The sequence below is a fragment of the Acomys russatus genome, unplaced genomic scaffold, assembly GCF_903995435.1.
Source record: "Acomys russatus unplaced genomic scaffold, mAcoRus1.1, whole genome shotgun sequence".
Classification (NCBI taxonomy): Eukaryota; Metazoa; Chordata; class Mammalia; order Rodentia; family Muridae; genus Acomys; species Acomys russatus.
In genome coordinates, this window is record NW_026131784.1 from 3,363 (window position 1) to 22,491 (window position 19,129).

A 19,129-nucleotide genomic window follows, 5' to 3' on the forward strand; every position below is an offset into this window, starting at 1 on the left:
GGCAGCTTATTAAGACCCACTCAAGCATCTTCCACAGTCAGGAGACGCCTAGAAAAGACGCTGAACAAGCATAGAACGCAAAATCCAACACACACACACACACACCACACACACCCACCTAAACAACCTGCGTAGCTCAGGCAGAAATGCTGGCCATGGCAGACATTAAGGTACCCAATTAACGGTTAGAAGAAGGTTCTGAATGTTCGCCAGACTAAGCAGCCCAGGGAAAGAAGGACTGTAGCCTCTCAATAGGAGATTCAGTCTCATTGATTGCCCTCCTGTGTTATTACGATCGGGAGTCTTCAACAGGGGGGAGTATGTACTCGCTCTCATCATTACCATGAACATCTATGATACCCTCCAGGCTGATCATGCATTAAAACATCTTTATCATAAGCTCAGATCGCATGTGGTCAGAGGGACCGATTTCCGTCCTTTTAATGTCTGGCTCCTTCTTACACACTTCCACTTTTACCAGGACTGCTTCGTGTGTTTTCAATTACCACAGAAATTGTGGCTGCATGTGTTTTTCAAGTGCATTTGTCACACACAGCCCTCCTTCACATGGTCGTCACTAGGTCCCAAAGGAGTGGGACGGCACTCTTCTAGACATTTAAGGATAAGTCTTGCACCAGAGCCTTAATAAGCCACATGATTTTTGTCCTGTGAATGGCTGTAGAAACAGAACAAAGATGCCCAGATCCTAAGATGACACTTAACCCATCACAGTCGAGAGTCCTCTGGCCCTCAGTTGCCCAATTCTACTTCACAACAAAACCAGCAGCAGAGCCAAACTCTTGCCTCTCAAGTACACATGTGTTTGGCCAGACCTTGCCTCCTGCTCTTATCTTCCTCTCAGCTCTCCCCAGGCACAGATGAGTCTGCCATCACCAGACTACAGTCATTTCTGACCCATCTATAGCCTTACTAATTCAACCAATGGCTCCAGCTGTGGAAATGTCAAGTCACCCCCCTGTCTAGAAATAATTTTGTCTTCGGTGTCAGGCACATCCAGCTTCCTTTCCTCTGCAGAACCACTAATTTACAAAGATGATGACGGCCTATTTGCCATGTGACTAGACTTAACAAGACAGGCAATAACACGCAAAGGAAACATGACTTATGAAGACACGGCGAGATGAGTGATTGATGCAGACAATGCCAACGAGACGATCCGACAGATCTAATTTCTCGCTGTGCATGCCTTAAATATAATAGAATCCACCGATGAAAAACAGACAAACCTGTCTAGATTAAATGGGGGCTTATTGTCCTAAATTAGTGAGATGAGAAAGCTGAAGGCCCCTTCTAGAGGTACACAAGACAGTGGACAGGCAGACAAGGGACAGGTCCACTGAGAACATTCATGAGATTATAAAGCAAACCCTAAGTTGTGGTGGGCAATTGGAAGTTTCATCCTATGGAAGTGCCGTGGACAGACTGCAAACGGACAGGGGCATGAATCTATCTACAGGCAGAGCTTACTTCTAACAGATACAAATTCTCCACTGTATCAGTAGAAGAATCTTCCACACTACTTGCGTCAGTACGCAGTGCTGTCACAAACTTAGGAACATATAAAGCCTGGATGCTCAAGATGAGAACCATGAGCAACCTGGCAGGTGCAGGACCCAATTCCGTGGCAAGGAAAGAACAGTGTGAGCACTGCTTTATTTCGAGGACACATTATCAACCTGCAAAACAAGGGCAAGTACAGTTCCCATATTGGGAATTAAAGAGCTTTCAGTTACCAATTGGGGGCACTCATGGCAGTGTCAATGATTCTCAAACCCTATGAATGGTGAAACCTAGACCACTTTAGCCTCCCTGCTCTCTGCATAGTGATGCTGCCTGGCCGACTCTGGAGAGCCTCCCAGTGTTAAGATAAAGCCATGAACAATGAAGGTCATATTCAATCCTGCTCAGAACTTAAAACATCAACTTCAGTAGAAGTCATTCTATGGGCTTTAGAGGAAGAGGAATTTGTTTTATCCAGTTCCATTTCTATGGACAGGAGGTAAGCCAGGGCTCAGTGTGGTAGACTGTGGGAGTGAGCTCTTGGCTCATAGCTCCATATCTACAAATTAGTCCCATAATTTCCGGATGTTTCCTGACCTGATCCATTCTTCTTACTCCTGAGATCACTTTTACCACAATTTATGAAAAAAAAAAAGTCCAAACTTGCTAAACTTCCATGATGCTGGCTCCTCGTTCCCAACTCCCATCTATGCTTCTGTCCCTCTCTGTTCTCATCCTCAAGTCCTTACTCAGCTCCTGACTATGCCATGCCCAGGAGTCTGGAGCTACGCCTGCATACTTCTGGCCCATGCTTACACTCTCTAGGATCCCAATCACATGATCCAGGACTCTGCCCATGAACTCATTGGCCCCATCCACACTCTAGAGGACACTGCCCAAGCTCTGAGGACATGAATTCAGAGACATCTACTGAGGGACATCAAGAGAGACAAAATGGGTGAGCCTTAGTGTGCGTGGTGATGTCAATATCTAATAAATTAAATAATTAAAAAATAAATAAAAATTTATAAAAAATATTTATTTTAGAAAAAACTTTTGTTTTATAAAATAAAATTTTATTTTATTTAAAAAATTGTAAAAAATTTAACTTTTAAAAAAATTAGTCTGTAAAACTTTACGGGAGAAAAAGAAAATGGGAAATAAAAAATGATCAGTAAAAAGAGTTATTTTACCAAAATTTGTAGTTGACAAAAATAAACATTGTAGCATAAAAGTTTTTTAAAAATTTTATTTTATACAAAATTCTATTTTATAATAACTTTATAACAACAGTTCATTTATAAGAAAAATATTTTATAAAAAAAATTTTATTTATTAAAAAACATTATATTGCTAAACCTCCATGGTGCTGTCTCCTCTTTCCAAACTTCCACCTATGCCTCTGTCCCTCTCTGTGCCCAGCCTCAAATCCCCAGTCAGCTCCTGACAGTCAGCCACGCCCAAGGGTCCATAGCTGCACCCACACACATCTGGGCCATGCCCATGCTCTTAAGGACCTCTCTCTCTCTCTCTCTCTCTCTCTCTCTCTCTCTCTCTCTCTCTCTCTCTCTCTCTCTCCTTGATGCCTCCCACTCTCTCATTGGTTCCACCCACACATTACAGGACCCCGCCCATGCTCTAGACACATCAATACCATCATGTGCCTGGTGACATCAATATCTTAATAATGAAATAATAAATAAATACACTAAATAAAAATTTAGAAAAAAATATTTTATTATACAGAAAAAATTATTTTATAAAAATAGTTTAACCAGGAAATGACATCAGAGTGGGTAGAGAGTGAAGAGGAAATGACATTATAGAGGGCATGCCCAAATTACAAGTGATGGAACATAACGAGGATATGACATCACGGTGGGAGAGGAATAACCAGGAAATGATCTCACTGTGGGCGGAGTGTAACTAGGAATTTATTTTTTTTCATTGCTTGGACCACACATGATACTTCATTGAAATATTGGTAGAAGATTCATTCCTGCTTTTCAAATTTTATAACATTTATTTCCTTCATTGCTTGGACCACACTTGGCACTTCATGCATCAATTGTTTGATGAGTCGCTTCTATTTTTGAATTTTATTATTATGTTTATTTTTTTCATGGCCTGGACCACACTTGATATTTCATTCATCTGTTGTAAGATTAATATCTTCTGCTTTTAAATTTAATTATTACATTTATTTTGTTCATCATTTGGACCACACTTGACACCTCACTCATCTATTGGTAGTTGATTTGGTTCATTTTTTAAAATTTCATTATTGGATTTATATTGTTCATCACTTGGATGACACTTCATACCTTAATCACCAATTGGAAGATGAGTCTCTTCTGATTTTTGAATTTTGTTGTTACATTTATTTTGTTCTTTGCTTGGACCACACTTGACATTTAATTAATCCATTGGTAGAAGACTCATCTCTGCTTTTTAAATTTATTATTATATTTATTTTGTCATCATTTTGACCACATTTGATACTTCATCCTTCTTTTCGTAGATGAGTGGCTCCTGTTTCTTAAATTTTATTACTATGAAGGCAGTATGGGCAGAGTCAAGATGAGTTTGGGCAGAGTCCTTGAGAACACGGATGTGCTCTGGAAATGCGTGGGCGTGGCTCCAGACTCCTCAGCATGGGAGAGTCAGGAGCTGAGTGGAGACTTGAGTCTAGTGACAGTGATGGACAGAGGCAGAGATCAGAGTTGGGAAAGAGAAACCAGTACCATGGAAATTCAGCAAGTTTGGACATTTTAGTTTTATAAAAAAATACTTTTGTATAAAATAATTTTTTTAAATTAATGTTTTTATGTTTTTAAAAAATAGAAACTTTTTTATACGATAAAATTTTTTTTTTTTTTGCATTTTTGGACTTCACTTTTTTTATTTTTATTTTTTTAATTAATTTATTCTTGTTACATCTCAATGTTTATCCCATCCCTTGTATCCTCCCATTCCTCCCCCCCCCCATTTTCCCATTAGTCCCCTCCCCTATGACTGTTCCTGAGGGGGATTACCTCCCCCTATATATTCTCATAGGGTATCAAGTCTCTTCTTGGCTACTTGCTGTCCATCCTCTGAGTGCCACCAGGTCTCCCCCTCCAGGGGACATGGTCAAATTTTATAACATAAATTTTATTGTAAAATAAATATTTTTCATAAAATAAATATTTTTAAAATGTTTTTTTTAACTTTAAAACAATTTTTTTATGAAATAAAACTATTTTTATAAAATAAAACATTTTAATTAATTTTTATTTAATTCCATTTATTTATTATTTAATTATTTATATATGGAAGTAACCACACATACTGAGCTCCGCCCACATTGTCATTGGCAGGGCCAAGGCGAACATAGGCAAAATACATGAATTCAGAGACATCTAGTGAGAGACATCAAGAGAGACACAAAGAGAGAAAAAGAAGCCATGGCTTATTGTGTGTTGGGACATCAATCTCTTAATAAATAAACAATACATGAATAAAATTTTCAAAAGAATTATTTTAAAATTATATTTAAAAATTATTTTACTAAAATAATTTTTGTTTTATAAAAAACTTATTTTATAAAAAATTTTGTTCAATAAAAATAATTATTTTTTTTGGATAGAGAGATGGCTCAGTGGTTAAGAGCACCACCTGCTCTTCCAAAGGTCCTGAGGTAAATGCCAGCAACCACATGGTGGCTTACAACCATTTATAACATAACCTGGTGCCCTCTTCTGGCCTGCAGTTGCACAAGCAGACAACACTGTACACATAATAAAATAAATCTTTAAAAAAATCATTATTTTATACATTTTTTCTTTTATTTAAAATTATTCTTAAAAATTTATTTTATTAAAAATTTTATATTAAAAACTTGTTTAATAAAAGTCATTATTTTATAAAAAATTAATTTTACAAAAAAATTTATATTATAAAAATTATTTCATACATTTTTTATTTAAGAATTATTTTAAAAAATATTTATCTTATAAAAATTTGTTTTACAAAAAAATTTATTTTACTAAAAATTTATTTTACAAAAAAATTTATTCTATAAAAAAATTTTACTTTACTAATAAATATCATTTCATAAAAATATAGTGTCCAAACTTGCTAAACTTTCATGGTGCTGGCTCCTCTTTTCAACTCTCATCTCTACCTCTGTCTCTCTCTGTCCCTGCCCTCAAGTCCCCACTCAGCTCCTGACTGTCTGCCATTACCAGGAGTCCAGAGCCACGCCTGTGCACATCTGGGTGATGCCCAATTTCTCAAGGACTTCACCCACTCTCTCCTTGACTCTGCCAATGCCATCCTAGTCCCCACCCAAGTATTCCAGGAGTCTGCCCATCCTCTCATTGCCCATGCCCACAAAATTCTTGGCCCTGCCCATGCTCTGCAGGACTGAGCCCAAAGTCTAGGGACATGAATACAGAGATATCTAGTGAGAGACATCAAGAAAGACAAGAAGAGACAAAGTGGGCAGAGCTAAGTGTGCATGGTGACATCAATATCTCAATAATTAAATAATAAATAAATAATATTAAATAAAATATATAGAGAATGTTTTTTACAGAAAATATATTTTACAAAAAAATATAAACAGGAAATGACATCACAGTGGGCAACGTGTGACCAGGAAATGAAATTACCATGACAGAGCATAATGAAGATATGACATCATAGAGAGCGTGGCCAAACTATAATGGGTGGTGCATAACCAGAAAATGACATCACAGTGGATGGAGTGTAACCTGATAATGATGTCACAGCAGGCACAGTGTAACTCAGAATTTATTTATTTCATTGCTAGTACCACAGATGATACTTCATTTAATATTGGTGGAAGAGTCACTTCTGCATTTTAAATTTTATTTTTACATATATCTTGTTCATCACTTGGACCACACGATAATACAACCATCTCTTGGTAGATGAGTCACTCTTACTTTCTAAATGATGTTATTACACTTATTTTGTTCATCGCATGGACCACATTTAATACTTCATTCATCAATCGGTAGGGTATTGCTCCAGTTTTTAAATTTTATTATTTCATTTATTTTTTTCATCGCTAGGACCACACTTGATTCTTCATTCATCTATTTGTAGATGAGTTGCTTCTGCTGTTGAAATTTTATTAATATGTTTATTTTGTTCATGGCTTGGACAACACTTGATACTTGGTTTATTTGTTGGTAGTTGAGTCACTCTTTCTTTTGAAATTTAATTATTACATTTATTTTGCTCATCGCTTGGGCAACAGTTGGTATTTAATAATTTTTTTTCGTAGATGAGTTGGTTCTCCCTTTTAAATTTTATTATTACATTTTTTTCATCATTTGAATGAAACTTGATACTTCATCCAAAATTAGGCGAGTCTCTCCTGATTTTAAAATTCTTTAATTTTTTAATTTTCTTCATCACTTGGACCACACTTGATACTTGATCCATGTATTGGTAGATGATTTGCCCCACTTTTAAAATTTTATTGTCATATTTTTCTTGCTCATAGCTTGGACCATACTTGATACTTAATTCATCGTTGAGTAGATGAGTCGTTTCTGCTTTTTAAGTCTTATTATTATATAAAAATTTTTCTTTTATAAAATAAATTTTATTTTGTGAAAAAAAATATTATTTTATAAAAATAGATTATTTTATTAAGACTAAGTCCAAACTTGCTAAATTTCCATGGTGCTGGTAATATTTCACAACTCCCATGTCTGCATCTGTCCCTCTCTGTCCCTGGCCTTAAGTCCCCACTCAGCTCCTGACATTCTTCCAAACCAAGGAGTCTGGAGCCATGCCCATGCACATCCAGGCCATGCCCACCCTTTCCCGCAATCTACCCATGTTTTCTTTGGACCCGCCCATGCTCTGCAGGACTCTGCCCACACTCTGGGGATATAAATACAGAGACTTCTAGTAAGAGACATCTAGAAAGACACCAAGATAATCAAAGTTGTTGGGGCTTTTTGTTTGTAGATGATTCACTTCTGCTTTTTACATTTTATCGTTTTATTTCTTTTGTTCAAGGCCTCCACCACACTTAATATTTTGTTTATCTGTTGGCAGATGAGTCACTCTCATTTTTAAATTTTATTTTTACACTTATTTCATTCATTGCTTGGACCAAACTAGATACTTCATTCATCTATTGGTAGATGAGTTGCTTTTGCTTTTAAATTTTATTATTACGTTGATCTTTTTCATCACTTGGACTACATTTGGTAATTCATACATTTATGGGTACATGAGCCTCTTTTCCTAAAATTTTATTATTACAGTTATTATGTTCATGGCTTGAGCCACACTTAATACTTTAGTTATCTATTGGTAGATAAGTTGCTTCTGCTTTTAAATTTTTATTATTACATTTATTGTTTTCATTTTCATTGCTTGGACCACAGTTGATATTTGATTCATCTATTGGTATATTAGTTGCTTCTGCTTTTTAAATTTTATTAATACATTTATTTTGTTCATTCCTTGGACCACAGTTTATACATCGTCTTTCTATTAGTATATAAGTCACTTCTGCTTTTTCAATTTTAATACATCATTTATTTTGTTCATCATTTGGACAACAAATGATACTTCATCCAGTATTAGTAGATGAGTCTCTCCTGCTTTGTAAAATTAATTATTTATTTATTTTTTAATCCTTGGACAACATTTGATACTTCATCCATCTATTGGTAGCTGAGTCACGACTACTTTTTAAGTTTTATTATAACATTTATTTTGTTCACAGTTTGGACCACATTTTATAATTATTCATCTATTGGTAGATGAGTAGTTCCTGCTTTTTAATATTTTATTGCATGTATTGTTTTCTTCACTTGGCCCACACTTTAATAAGTATTGTATAAATAAATGTGTTATATAACATAACACATTATATTATTTTTCTTAAAAATTATTTTATAAAATTTTATTTCCTAAAAAAATTTTATTTTATATAAATAATTTTATGATATAAAAATTATTTAGTGAAACAAAATTATATGTTATAAGGAGAAATATTTCATTTTATAAAAATTTTACTTTATAAAGAAAAGAAATAGAGTCCCAACTTGCAAAACTGTGATGGTGCTGGCTCTTCTTTCCCTAATTTCATCTCTGCCTCTGTCCTTCTCTGGCCCCAGCCTCATGTCCCCTCTCATATTCTGACTCTGCCTCTCACAGGAGTCCGAGGCCATGCCCACGCACTTCAAGGCCATGCCCACGCTATCCAGGACTCTGTCCACAATCTCTTGGGCCCCACCCACACTCCACAGGATCTTGCCCACATAGTAGGGACATGATTACAAAGACATCTCGTAAAAGACAAGAAAGACACCAAGATAATCAAAGTGGTCGGGGCTTTCTGTGTGTGGTGACGTCAATATGTTAATAACTAAATAACAAATAAATAACTTAAAATTAAATAAAACTTTGGAAAATATTTTATTGTACAGAAAAAAAAATTAAAAAACAAGTGTAACCAGGGAATGACATCACAGTGGGCACAGCATAACCAGGAAATGATGTCACCGTGGGTGGACTTTAACTAGTGACTTATTTTTTTCATCGATTGGACTGCACTTGATACTTCATACAAATATTGGTGGAACAGTGACTTGTGCTTTTACAAAATTTATTATTACACATGTCTTGTTCATCTCTTGGACCACACTTGATACTTCATTCATCTATTGATAGATGAGTTGCTCCTGCTTTTTAAATTTTATTATTACATTCATTTTGCTCATCACGTGGACCATACTTCATAATTCATTCATGTATTTGTTGACGAGTTACTTCTTTTTTTAAAAAATTTATTATTACATTTATTTTGTTCATCACTTGACCACACTTGTTATTTCATACATCTATTGGTAGATTAGTCGCTTTTGTTTTTTAAATTATATTATTACATTTATCTTGTTGATCATATGGACCACACTTGATACTTTAAACATCTATTGGTAGATGAGTTGCTTCTTTTTTTAAAATTTTATTATTACATTAATTTTGTGCATCGCATGGACTACACTTGATATTTCATCCATCTGTTGTTAAATTAATCACTCCTTCTTTTTAAATTTTATTTTTATATTGATTCTGTAAATAGCTTTGACCACATTTCCACTTTATCTAGCATTAGTAAATGAGTGGCTCCTGCTTTTTAAATTTTATTATTATGTTTATTTTGTTCATCACTTGGACCACACTTGATATTTCATAAATCTATTGGTAGATTAGTCCTTCTGCTTTTTAAATATTCTTATTACATTTATTTTGCTCATCATTTGGACCACACTTGATACTTCATCCATCTATTAGCATATGAGTCGCTCCTACTTTTTGAAATGTTGTTATTACATTTATTTTGTTCATTGCTAGGACCAGACGTAATTCTTCATTTATCTATGAGTAGATGAGTTGCTTCTGCTTTAAAATTTTTATCCTGACTCTCTGTCATGCACAGGAATATGGAGCCTTGCCTATGCACTATGAGGCGATGCCCATTCTCTTCCAGACTCCACCCGCAATCTCCAGTACTCTGCCTACTCCCAAATTGGCCACGCCAATGCTCTAAAGGACGCTGCCCAGGCTCTAGGTACACAAATACAGAGACATCCAGTGTGAGACATCAAGAGAGACAGCAATAGTGAAAAAGTGGACAGGGATTAGTGTCTATGGTGACATCAATATCTTAATAAAATAATAACAATAATTAAATTTGATTTAAAAAACTTTATTGTATATAAAAATTTTATTTTGTAACAAAACTTTATTTAATAAAAATATTTTTTTTTAAATTTTATCTGATAAAAATAATTTTCTTTTCTTAAAAATTATTTTATAAAAAAATTATTTAGAAAAATTATTTAAAATTTTTATACTATAAAATAAATTTCATTTTACAAAAAGCTTTATTTTAAAAAATCTATTGTATAAAAATTTTTATATTATAAAAAATTTATTTTATAAAATATAATTTATTTTATAAAACAATATTATTTACAAAAAAGTCCAAACTGGCTGAACTTCCATAGTACTCGCTCCTCTTTCCCAGCTTCCATCTCTGCCTCTGTCCCTCTCTGTCTTTGACCTCAAGTGTCCACTCAGCTCCTGACTCTGCCAAGCCCAGGAGTCCAGAACCACGCCCACACACTTCCGGGCCATGGCCACACTCTGCTTGACTCCACCCATTATCTAAAAGATTCTGCCAGCAGGCTGTTTGACTCTACCCATGCTCTATTTAGGCCTGCACAAACTATCCAGGAGTCTGCTTACACTAACCGTGGCCCAACCCATGCTCTACAGGACCCCGCCCATGCTCTAGAGACATGAATACAGAGACATCTAGTGAGAGACATCAAGGGAGACACCAAGATAATAAAAGTGGGCAGTGCTTAGTGTGGGGGTGATGTCAATATCTTAATATTTAAATAATAAATCATTAAATTAAATAAAAATTTAGAAAAAATTTTATTGTATAGAAAAAAAATTATATTATAAACAAAGTGTAACCAGAAAATGACATTGCTGCGGGCTGACCTTAACCCAGAAATGACATTATGGAGGGTGTAGCCAAACTACGAGTGGTTGAGCATAACCAGGAAATGATATCATAGTTGGCAGAGCATATCCAGCAAATTATGTCACTGTGGACAGAGTGTAACTAGGAAGTTACTCTTTTCATTGCCTGGACAACACTAGATACTTCATTGACTTATTGGTAGAAGAGTCACTCGTCCTTTTTAAATTTTATTATTACATTTATTTAGTACATAGCTTGGACCACACTTCCTACTTCTTTCAACGATTGGTAGATGAGTCGTTCCTGCTTTTCAAATTCTGTTATTCCATTTATTTTGTTCTTCGCAGGGTCCACACTTGAGACTTCATTCATCTGTGAGTAGATGTGTCCCTCCTACTATTTAAATTTTATTTTACATTTATTTTGCTTATTGGTTTGACCATACTTGATTGGTAGATTAATTTCTCTTGTTTTTATATTTTATTATTACATTTATTTTGTTTATTCCTTGGACCACAGTTGATATATCATCTTTCTATTGGTAGATGAGTCACTTCCGCTTTTTCAATTTTATTGTTACATTTATTTTGTTCATTGCTGGGACAACAGTTGATACTTCATCCATTATTAGTAGATGAGTCTCTCCTGCTTCCTAACATGTATTGTTATATTTAATTTTTTTCCCTTAGACCACACTTGATACTTATTGGTAGATAACTTGCTCCTGCTTTCAAAATATTCTTATTACATATATTTGGTTATTGTTTAGACCACACATTGTACTTCATTTAACTATGACTAGCTGAGTCCCTTCCATTTTTTAAATTATATTATTACATTTATTTTGTTCATCGCTTGGATCACACTTGATACTTCATTCATCTATTGGTAGATGAGTCGTTTCTGACTTTTCAATTTTATTATTACATTTATCTTGTTCATGGCTTGGACCACACTTGATAGTCCTTCCATCTATTAATAGATGAGTTGTTTACTTTATAAATTTTCTTATTACACTTATTTTATTCATAGTTTCGACCACATTTTATAATTATTCACCTATTGGAAGATGAGTAGTTTCTGTTTTCATCGCTTGGACCACACTTGATACTTCATTCATCTATTGGTAAATGAGTCGCTTTGGCTTTTTAAATTTTATTATTTCATTTTTTTTCTTTATCGCTTGGATACTTGAGGCTTCATCCATCTATTGTTAGATTAGTCACTTTTGCTTTTTAAATGTTATTATCAAATTTATTTTATTCATTGCTAAGAACACACATGAGATTTAATTCAAATATTGGTAGATGAGTCAGTACTGCATTTTACACTTTATTATTACAATTATTTTGTTCATCGCTTGGAGCACAGTTGATGCTTCATCAATATATTGGTAGATAAGTCGCTTCTCAATTTTAAATAGATGGATGAAGTATCAAGTGTGAACCAAGCGATGAACAAGGTGAATGTAATAAAAAATCAATTTATAAAGGGACATACCTTCCAATAGATGAATGAGTATCAAGTGTGGTCCAAGAAACAAAATAAATATAATAACAAAATATAAAAAGCTAGAGTGACTCATCTACCAAGAGATACATGAAGTATCAAGTGTGGTCCAAGAGATGAAAAAGACAAATGGAAAAATAACCTTTATATAGCTGGAGTTCCTCATTTGCCAATAGATGGGTAATGTATCAAGTGTGGTCCAAGCCATGAGGAAAATAAATGAAATAACTAATTTTTAAAAAGAAGGAGCGACTTATATACCTATAGATGAATGAAGTGTCAAATGTCTTTCAAGTGATGAAAAAAATAAATGAAATAATAATATAAAAATCAAGGCTAACTTATCTACCAATAGATGAATGAAGTATAAAGTGTGGTCCAGGTGATGAACAAAATAAATGTGATAATAACATTCAAAAAGCAAGAGCAACTCATCTACCAGTAGATAAACAAAGTATCAAATGTTGTCCAAGCGATGACAAAATAATGTAATAATAAAATTTAAAAAGCAGGAGAAACTAATCTACTAATAGATGAATGAAGTACCAACTCTGGTCCAAGCGATGAAGAAAATAAATGTAAAAACAAAATTTAAAAAGAAGAAGTGATTCATCTACCAATAGATGGATTAAGTACCAAGTTTGGTGCAGGCGATGAACAAAATGAATGTAATAACGAAATATAAAAAGAAGTAACTCATATACGAACAGATGGAGGAAGTGTCAAGTGTGTTCCAAGTGATGAACAAAATAAATGGCACAAAAGAAATTAAAAAGCAGGAGCGACTCATCTACTGATAGATCAATGAAGTATGAAGTGTTGTCTAAGCGATGGACAAAATAAATATATTTATGAAATTTAAAAAAAGAAGCAACTCATCTACCAATAGATAAAATACTATTAAGTATGTTCCAAGGGATGAAAAAATATAATAATAAATTTTAAAAAACAGGAGAGACTCATCTACAAATAATGGATCAAATGTTGTCCAAGCGATGTTGTTTACATTTTTCAACTTTGTGTAGTAAGATCTGGACAGGATTAGATATGACCTTCATTGTTCATGGCCATATCTTAATACTTGGGGGCTCTATGGAGACCACTTAGGTTCCAGTGGTCTAGGTTTCAACACAAGTAAGCTCTGAGAAACATTGGCATTTCCTCGGGAGCCTCCAATAGCTCCCTGAAAGCTTTTTAATTCCCAATCTGGCAACTGCACTTCTTATCTCCAGGTTGCTCCATATGTAACCCAAATACAGCAGTGCTCACAGTGTGATGCCTTTCCACTTAATTATTGGATGCACATCGGCCAGGACTCTCATGGCTCTCATCTTGTAGCATCCAGCCTTTTACATGTCCTAGTTTTTGACAGATACTTGTACTGACCCCAAAGTTGTGTGCCAGATAGTTCTACAGATTCAGTGGAGACATCTGTCTCTCATAGAATAAGCATCTGCCTGTAGAATTCTGCATTTTCCTTTGCAGTCATATCCACTCACTTGCTTTTGCAGAACTCCATTGCCCACCACACTTGGTGTGCACCTTTTACCCAGTTTGCTTCTCTCAGAGGGCCTGTCCTTGTCTTCACTTCCCTTTCATGTACCTCTACAAAGGCCCTTCCCTCCACTCACCTCTAATATAGGGACGTTACTTCCCAGGTACCCAGACATATATGCTCTACAAATGGTGGCTGCTGCTCCCTTCCAAGCCCTGCCCAGCTAGAACTAGATCTGTCCATCACAGCTTGGCCTTTGTGCTCAAGTGCACTTTATGTCAGCAGTATGTCTTCATAAAATCATGTTCCTTTGCAGTGGTACTTCCCTCTCCACTTTAGGATAGTCCATGGACATAGAGCCTGCATCATCCTTTGTACAATAGTGGCTCTGCAGAGGAATGGGAAGCTGGAATGTCCCTGAAACCTGAGGACAAATGTGATTTGTAGAACAGGGAGGTGACTTGACTTCCCGCAGGCATGGAGGATTGTTTGAAGTGTGTAAGGCTGTAGTGGGTCAGAGAAAGTGAACAGTAGTCTGGTGAATGGAAATTCATGCTATACTGCGGAGAGTAGAGAGTAGGACAGGAGCAGTAGCTCAAAGGTCCTGCCATGCACCTTCTGTACTTGAGATAGTTGTGGGCTCTATCCTCTGTTTTTGTTAACTAGAACTGTAGCACTGAAAGAAAGAGAGTTCTGACCCATGATGGACAAGTGTCTCACCTTGAGATGCTGGCTGTTTTGTTTTTGTTTTTGTTTTTGTTTTAATGCTGGCTTTTTGATTCTTTTTCTAGCCATTCACAGGGTTTGTGTTCTTATTTTTCTCTAGTGATAACAATTATTCATAGCCAGGTATTGGGGTGCACACCTGAAATCTTATCACTTGGCAGGAAGAGGCAGGCCATTCTTGGTGATTTTGAGGCCAGCCTGTTCTATAATGTGAGTCCAGGACTGCCAGGACTGTTACACAGAAAGAACGTGTCTCAATCCAACCAAACAACCAACCAACCAAACAAACAAACAAACAAAACCGAAGCAAAAAAAAAGTTATACAGAAACTACCATGAAGATGTCTTTCCCACTCTGGGAGGTAATGACACCATGAGAGGAAGGCTGTCTGTCACAAATATTCTTGAGGTACACATGCAGTTCACCCGGTTCTGTGTAGATTGAAAACATAGGAGGCAGTTCCAGATAAAATAAGTGATGTGAAAAGGATCCAGGGGAATTACAAGGAGAATCTATTTCTCTCCCCACAGCTATACATTTGTGTGAAAAATGTTTAGCCCATGGTCAGATTGAGGAGATCAGATGATGCTCTCGTAATGAAAGAGAGGTAGACTGGCCCTGGAATCTCAAGATGAGTAGTAAAACAAGTATGTCCAACACAGAAAATGAATCCTTCCTTCCAGAGGAGCCCCAGTCCTTCTCCCTAGCACTTAGAGAAATAGAAAAATTCACATTAATTTCCAGTTCCGTCATGTCCAAAATGCGTAATGACAAAAGGAGTCATGTGTGTGGGGGGGTGTTGTGGTGGGTGTGTATGTGTGTGTTGTTTGATTGTTTTGTTACTGGATCTTTCTATGAAGCCTATTTTGGCCTGGAGCTTGCTTTCTAGATTTGTCTTCTTTCAAAATCATAGATATCTTCCTGCCTCTGTCTCTCGAGTCCCAGAATTAAAGAATGTGTCACCACAATCAGCATCCATAATGAGCATTTATTGGAGGCAACTGCATACAAAGATAATACACAATTATAAAAACAATTTTTTATATCTCAGAAAGGCTGCATAACAACCCCAGTTACAGTAAGAAATAATATATTTTATCTTCCTGGAGATGCAAGGCTGTACAGTACAGAATATTTCCATTTGCCTTTATTGTGCAATGAGTCGAAATAATCTTAAACGTAGAATTTTTTTTTCCTAAGACAAGGCTATTTGCCATATAGGTTGTATTAATTTAATGTAGATAATAAAGTTTGAAGACTCTATGCATAAGACTGACATCTCGCATATCTGAAATTTCTGTGTCCTTACATCCATGGCACAAAGCCTTAATATGTAAAAATTATGCCAGAATGAAAGAGAAATAATGGCAAAAAGAAACTATGAAAAATTCTCACTAAATATTGAGACACAATTTAAGGTATTTGTGTTTCCTGTGGAGACTAATGAGAAACAGTATGGGTTAAGTTTGAAGTAGATCAAAATCTCTCTGCCTGTGTTATACAGCATATTTTTGTAGAAACTGGATGATAACGTAAATCTTGGAAACATTCCTATACTACAATTGTAGTTTAAGACTCATTTTAGCATAAAAGTGTCAAAAAGTAAGTTGTTGAAAAAGGATAAAGGTCAGATGCCTTCAGTAACAGCCAAATGTAGTAGAGTTGATGCAGAAGTGCCTTGTTTAGGTATCAGTATGTGAATAGTGTTTTGGTAATGAACCCCAAAATGCAATGTCAGTATAAAAATTAAACTATGAGATAATATAAGCATGCGGCTTTTTTTAAAGTAACAAAATCATTGTATTTTAGTCTGGGACTAAGAAGCCAAAAGTAATATCTCAGTGGAGACAATGGTGAGTCAGGCAGTGATTGGCTTGTTTTCTCTTGTCTCAAAGCAACCATATTGCCTGCTCAAGACAAGAAATACTTTCAGGTGGGGGTCACCACACAGATTCTGGCCATGATTGCAAATACGGGTGTCAATTTGGTTTTAATGAGCTATCTCAGGCAAAGACAAAGGGAGGAAAGGATGAAGAGGAATTTTAACTGACAGCTGTGTTTAGTCTTCATTTAAAGTTACAATATGACTCTGTTAGGTGTTAGGTATATAGCAGGTCACTGAAGTAACTCAACTGGGTCTGTAGAGAAAAACATAATATGCTTGGAAAACAGAGCAACTAAATCCAGGAAAGGAAAATGTTTTGTTTGATCAGCCCGTAGGAGGTCATGGTTTCTGCATCTCTTCACTAGCAAGAAGCATGGACTATGGCCAGTTTTGATTCCTGCTTTCCACTCTTCCATTTTACCAGGAAAAGGGAAAATCTCCTGCATTTAAACACAGAGTGGCTTCTGGAAGGTGAAATATCAATGTAAATTTCATGGGACATTCATTCTGAAGGTTATATAAGAGATAACTTCTTCTCAGGTAAATGTATATGTGGGGGGGGGGGACAGGTTGATTGTCCTTACAACAATACTTCATTGTCACAACATCTGAACATTCACTATGCTGACTCAAATTTTCAGAGTTAGTTTTTCAGTTGATTCTCATTATTAACTCTTTAAATTTTTGGCACATGTGTGCTACAGCTAGTTTATTTCAAGTCTTTTTTTTATGACAACTTTTATAAAATTAAGACATAATCTGTAAACATTCTAAAATTTATAATATCAAAGTTGAATACAGGCAATCAACTTTTTAAGAGACCAAGTGGGGTCATTATTTATATGTAAATATAAGCCAATTTTTATGAATATTTCATCTGGGCGCTTATTTCAGTATTTCTCAGCCTTCCCGATTCCTCAAATAGGTCAGTTGTGGGTTTCACCTTCCAAAGCCACTTTAATGCCATTCAAAAAGTAGTGGGTAATGAGAAAGCATATGTGGAATTATTTGTACCAATGAACATATCTTACAGGAAGGCCATCATAGGACATCATAGAGTTCATATCTGTGAGACTCTGAAATTATTTATTTATTTATTTATTTATTTATTTATTTATTTATTTATTTATTTATTTATTTTAGTCCTGAATGTAGCATGTAGCCTCCTTTCCTCCTGGTCCCATTATCCCTCTCTCTACTCCCATCTTCCTTCACTACTTCTAGAAAAGGGAAGACCAGAAGAACAACTCACCCTAGCACATCAAGGCACATGAGGACTTCACCCATCTTCTTCCATTGTAGCCTGCCTCAGGGAAGTCATGAAATGTATTCAAGAGAGTTCATGTTAGAGGAGGCTTTTGTTCCACTTACTAGGAGATCCATAAGAATTTTGATGTGTCCAGTCGCTACATCTCTGTAAATGGCCTAGGTTTAGTACATACATGGTCTGTGGTTGATTCTTCAGGCTCTGCAATCCACCTGGGACCTCAGTAGTTGGCTTTGTTCTTTTCTTGTGATGCTCCTGTCATTTCCACATCTTTCTACCATCCTCCCACTCTTCCCCAAGACTTCCTGTGCTCTGGCCAATGTTTGGCTGTGAGTATCAGCAGGTCTTAGAATCTGCTGTTGTGCAGAGCTTCTCAGAGGACAATGCTAGGCTCCCATCTTCAAGAAGAGGAAAATATTCGAATAGTACCAGGAATTAGTTATCTCCTATGAGGGTGGTCTCTGGATAGGCCATGCCTAGGTTAGACATTCGTTCAATCTCTGTTCTATCTTTATTCTGTTGCATCTTTTGGAGAGAGTAATTTTTGCATTGACCTTTGTTTTGAGTTTGTTGCTGTTCTGTTTCTTCTTCTAGGTGTCCTGTATATCTCTTCAGTTTCCATGACTTCTGCTTCTACAATTCTCAGCTAGAAAGACCCTCATATCCTCCCAGAAGCCTCCCATAACCTAGGCCTTCAGCTTGTCACAGAAATGCCCCCACATATTTTTATTCTTTTACATGCAAGGCTTCTGTCCTGCTGCATTTAATCTGACCAGGTCTGATTTCCACCATCAATTTTCTAAGCACTCCCTCTCATACCCTGTTCTTTCGCTGCAATATCTTCCACCATCTCTCCTTTTTATAATTTAATTTTAGATATAAACACGACCCTCTTGGGTTCTTCTAGTTCCTTATCTTTTTTGGGCATATTAATAAGATATGATTATCCTATACTATATGGCTAAATTACAATTATAAGTGAGTAAATGTCATATGTGTCTTTCTGTGTCTGCGTTACCTCACTATGGATGATATTGTCTATTTCTATCTATTTGACTACAAATTTTGTGGTGTCCGTGTTTTTAATAGCTGAGTAGTATCACATGATGTAAATGTAACCACAGTTTCATTATCCATTTTTTCGTTAAAGAACATGAGGTTTGTTTCCAGGTTCTCTCTCTTAGGAGT